The following is a 6,000-nucleotide window of genomic DNA, read 5'->3' as shown; positions in this document are numbered from 1 at the left end:
CCATAGTCCTATATTTAAGCCCTTTTGTTTTCCATGTTATTTTGTCGTATATTGACGTATGTTTGCGTTCCATGTTTTCATTTGTTAGGTCTGTTCATAGCCTAGTTTTGTTCATGGTTTGTTTCATGTTTAAGATTTTGAAATACTTGGAACAAACTGGACCCACCTATTATTTGAAAGTTGGAATCGAGTGCAGAACTGCCATAAAAGAAATCCATAAATGTACTACCAGTGCAGACCCATCTATTAGAACCGATGCACACCCGATGCAGACCCATCTATTATTTGAAAGCTGGACTTGAACCGGGCCGGGAAGACACAGACCCGACTGGACCTGATCGGCACATATTCCACAGCAAATTGCTATGAACAAGTTGTGAAACTAAAACTTTTGCCTTTCTTAACATCAGTAACCTTCTCCCCCACTGTGAAGCATATAATCTTCCTTGCCAAGAAAGTTCCATCCATGCTATTCCTCTCTTGCCTATTTAAAAAGCATGTTTAATCCACTCATTATTCCAGTTTTTAAAAGTCTACTTGCTGTCACAGTTACGGATGACAAACTTGACCGCAGTTTTGCTTTATTTTTGGCATCTTAACTCAAGTCAACTCGCATAATAAGGTAACTTCGGACTGTTTGCCCTTTTGATCTTTAACACACACAAACACAAACACAAACACACACACACACACACACACACACACACACACACACACACACACACACACACACTGTAAAATGCTTAAAAAAATTATTTTTCACTGCAATTAAAAGTTAATTAATTAAAGTTTTACTAATTAAAATTTTGAGTTAATACAATGAACATTTTTGAGAATCAACAACCTTTATTCAAATATTATTGAAATTATTAAAGATTATTTTGTTTGCATATTGGGTAATTGTGTGTGTTTTATTTCTGATGATGCAGTGAAACATGCCAAATTGTGCTATTTTCATGATTTATCACATTTTTATTTGGTTCAGATAAAATACTATTTTTAGTTTCTATTTTTTAAACCAATTTTCTTGGTTTAATTAAAACTCAAAATGAAGGCAACCAAGTTACTTACTTTTTTAAGTTAAACCAACAATATTTTTTTTACAGTGCAGTCAATATCATGTCAATCTTGAGTACATATAGAGTAGTAATGCATCCTGAATATCTTTGAAAGGTCTTTAGTTTATAATTATAACAGAAAGATAAGCTGTTCAGAGTCTTTCAGTATAAAACCGAGCGTCTAGAGGCGTATCGTGTGAGCGGAGCTAAAGAGCCACAAGCCCACGCAGCTATTGTGTTGAAAGCGTCTCAAAGCAGTAAACGTAGATTTAGATGCACAGCGCTGACTGACCGGGTATACGATCGACTTTGGCATTACACCCAATGTCAAACACACCAGGGACCTGAAGTAATAGATTGAGACCTGACCCGGACGACCAGTTTAAAATACAGACCCGCACCTTTACGTGTCCCGGTTCCTCTGTGAAGACCTCTAGCTGGGGTAACTACACTTTTATTGATAACAGGAAGAAAAAAAAAACACCAAGCCATTGACGTCCACCTTAAACAACCAATCAATCAATCAATTCTGTTTTCTAAACATTCACAAACAATATTCCAGGCACAATATTCGATAGGCCACATTTCCAGTAACACAGTGCAGCTCCACACATCCATCATGCAGGAAACATGAGGGCTAAACTTGCCCTCGGTAGTGGAGCACAGATGGACGGATTGATCCTGGCCTCTGGAAGCAGGATCATCTCCCTCCCACTGCTAATTGCTGATAGCCAGCAAAGTAATGAGTGATGAATTCCTGCTTTCAAGATTGTGCTGATTAAGCTGTTCTGGAGTGTTGCAGAGGAAATACGTGTGACTAAAGACGATCACTCACGACCACCTTCCTCTAGCTGACAGGTGTTTGAGCCTCCGTAGTCCTCATACATCCATCATGGATATAAACACATTCAAGAATAAGATGCTATTTACTGTATATGCATGCGTCTTTGAGCAGAGGCATTTATTGTGGCCTACATTTTGTCCCCAGTGCCAAAAACTTTACTCACCTGACAGCCATTCCCTTCTGTTTGAGTTGTGAGTTTAAAGGTCATAGATGCTACGTTCTCCTATGAGACAAAGGACAAGCCATATGATTGAGTTTGCATTCTAGAGGACCAGAGGGTGTATCTTTAATTTGAATGGGAAACAGAAAGTCAGAGAAATTTATCTCCCTGTCATCTCCAATTCACCCTGGCACTACGTTCTGCCCCTCCGCAATGGCAGCGGGGGGAAATAAAACAACAACAGTTATTAATGAGGTGTTGTGCCAAGTGAGCGCATGCATGCATGCATTTCCCGATAGCAAATCCACTTCGTTAATGGCATACACAATTACTTCAAGAGGCATTAATATACTGAACGTGAGCACAAAGCTTCACTTTAGCATTTCTAAAGTGGAGAACGCTTTTGGCTAGCGTGAGTCTCATCTTAAGAGCTCCTTGGCTGATTAGACTGCATGCTTTAACCGTTCTGAAAATATCACCATAAAATTTCTAAATGTCCTCACAGAAGTGTATGTTTGCGAGCTTGAAATCGTCTGAAGGCTGAACGAGAACGAGAGCCAAATCAAGCCCGAGCTAATTGCTGTAACACAGTCCTTAAAGTGTGACAGAATATATATTAATCTGCCTGATGAGAGTTCATTAATCAAGATCAGCATCGAAAGCCATTTTCCTCTCAGAGGAAATATGCAAATAGACTCTAATTTAAATACACACCACAAAGCTAAAAGAAATGGAGTTAATTTTCTAGCCAGTGCATAAAGAATGACCGGTGGCCACGCTTCTAAATTTAGACACCAGGCGAGAATGATTGCTATACAGCTCAACCCATAGATGAAGTCCACAGCATGTGCACATCCAGGCGTTGAAATCCACCTCAAAGGGAAGCTGCGAGATGAGGAATTATCCTCACCAAAGCCTGCTGAACACCGCCACAAGTATGAGAGTCTCTCACTCAGCCAGAACAAATATTAGTAGAGTTAAGTAATAATATTAGCAAATATAGTCGGATATGCTTAAGTCCCATATGTAACTAAAACCTTAATTGCCTACAAAGCTTTTAAGATTACAATTTTGTACCTTCTAGAGCCAGAGAACGTGACAAAGAGGTGTTAAACCATGCCAAGCGAACATCAGCCTCAGCTAAACAGCCTTTGACTGTTGGTCATCCTTTCTTACAGGTGATGAAATGATTACGAAAATGACTATGCTGATTTTGAACTCATCAGATAGAATGGGTTGAAAAACATAAACGATCACAGAATGTCATAATTATTGACCTTTTTTGTAGCTTTGCAAATACACAACAAACTTGCACATCAACTTTGGCTGAGAAATTACCCATAAAAGCATTAAATAGAAATTACAAAAAGACCGGGAACATCCCACTAGAGCTGCAGTTTTGGAGATGCTCTGACTATTTGGCCATCACAATTTGGCCCTTGTCAAACTCGCTCAAATCCTTGCCCATTTTTCCTGCTTCTAACACATCAACTTTTAAGGAAAAAATTTTCACTTGCTGCCTAATATATCCCACCCACTTGATGAAGAGATAATCAGTGTTATTCACTTCACCCGTCATCATGTTATACCATGTTATGCCAAGTGTATGTGATTAAGATAGATAGATAGATAGATAGATAGATAGATAGATAGATAGATAGATAGATAGATGGATAGACAGACAGACAGACAGACAGACAGACAGACAGACAGAAACCTTTTTTGTTTTTAACCTTGCAGTTATTAAATCACCAATCCTTCATGTAAACAGCTTTACTTTCAGTGTTTATTTGAGGGTGTCAAATCAGAACATGTTTTTGCTGCTTTAGCAAGTCTAAGCTAAATGTAATCAACCAGCTCATTTTGAATCGTAATATAATCCCTAAACCTCAGTGCTCTAGTGCAGCCTTTCTCAAACTTTTTTCAGTCAGGGCACCTTTCAAAAGTGCATACAATTTCAAGGCACCCCCAGTTTAAAATATAAATGCAAATGTCCTGTTTATTTAGACAGGACAGTAATGAACAAAGTATAATCCGCTAATATGTTTAACCCTTTCACACGTAAATTTAAAACATTCTGGCTGACCCCCCAGCGTGAGTTTTTCAAAGTGACCGTTATTAATGTGTCACTTTATGGTTTCCATGGTGACGCGTCATTGCTTGTCACGTGACACACACCGCAGCAACAACAAAGAATGAATGATGATCTGCTTTTATGTCATTTTTCCTTTTTTATTCAAAATATTCACAATTTTTTTAGATATGGCCTGAAATATCTGATATTCCGATTGTCAAATATATACAAGTGGCAGTGTTTTGTCGTTTAAACAACTTATAATGATCGCGTTAGTTGAGCTGTATGCACGAGGGGCGCCGCCATCGCCGCCGCAGGCGCAGTTCAGAAAATCGGATCTGTTAGATTTAAGTTACAAGATGTGAATTCATCCACTTCTCCCAAAATACATAAAAGTAAGTGGCAGGTGAACTGGCATAAGAATAGAGTAAACTTTAAAGTTACTTACACAATGTGTATCTGATATGAATAAAACTAATTATAATGGAAATGATTATTATTGCCTCTTCATTTTTCATCATTGTGTATTTAACTAACTCTAAATGTATTGTTTTTTTAGTACGTATACGTTTGAAACCTAAAATAATCATTATGTGGCTGAAAACACTGAAAAGTTGTGATATATGACAGCTCTGAGCGCGCCTGTCTCTGGCTCAGTGTAAGCCAACGCGAAAGCACATTTGAATGAACGTGATGCACTGACCGTTCTAATCACATGCGTGAATGTGTGATCATACGTGCGAAAGGGTTAAAAAGAAGAAGAATGTATTTATGTAAATTCAAATATATTCTATATATGAAATTTCAGATTATTATTATTATTTATTTTTAGCCAACGTAATTTTTTGGCGGCACCCCTGAAACAGTCACGGGGCACCCCAGTGTGCCGCGGCACCCACTTTGAGAAAGGCTGCTCTAGTGCACCCAAAGGCTCTGCTGCCAACGCTGAATAATAAGAGGTCTCCAATATGTGATCATACTTCGGACATGGACCCCCACCCACCCACCCACCTCAGCAACTGCACGCCCTCATGCTCAGGGTTCATTTCCTCTTTCAGAAAATAAATCTCAAGGACAATGGCTGCCATTAATTCACTTATTTACTGAGCGGGAAAAGCTAATCAAATTCTGCCGCAGCTATCCGTCCTTCATGCATTTGGCTCTCAAATTAACCTCTCAGTGGCCCTTCATGTGACTGAAGAAATGCTGATATGCAGCATGCCCTCCTGGAGGCATCCCTCCACCGAGAAATACTCTACAAGGGTTGGTATAGCCTGATGACTTCAGCTTGAAATTGGTAGTCAGACGAATGCCACTTGACTTGGTGCGACTTCAGCCCAATATTACAAAAAAAATGAAAATGCAAACAGGCACTCTAGAAAGGTAAGAGCCATGTTCACCACAATACCACAAGCCCCTGCTTTAATTAGTTTCTTGTGTTTACATTTATCAACATGCTTTTCAGTGTAATCCTTCTTTGATTGAAATACCCTTCAAGTACTCCCGAGTCATTGCCATTAGTTAGGAAGTTTCAATTCCATCCATACATCTATCCCAATAAATCCACATAAACAAACCCCCAAAATTGTATATATTATGACCGGTAGTTGAAATCCTGACATTTATCCTATGCCACAGAACAGAAAATGTGTAAGCGCATTACATAGTCCATGCAGTTCCACCAAACCTCAGAAACATGAAAGGCCACATATAACATTAATTTAAACCTCCTCCTGCGTTTGAGGCCTGCTCTATCAACTTCTAACTACAGAAGCCTCTCTGAGACCTGATGCAGGAACTTCAGAGGACTGAAACTCTTTCCTCTACGCAGGCCGAGAGAAATAGGCAGGGTGGAAATTGCATC

This window comes from Pseudorasbora parva, chromosome 6, assembly GCF_024679245.1.
Source record: "Pseudorasbora parva isolate DD20220531a chromosome 6, ASM2467924v1, whole genome shotgun sequence".
Taxonomy (NCBI): Eukaryota; Metazoa; Chordata; class Actinopteri; order Cypriniformes; family Gobionidae; genus Pseudorasbora; species Pseudorasbora parva.
The sequence above is the reverse complement of the archived record's forward strand: the minus strand, read 5'-3'. Positions refer to the sequence as shown.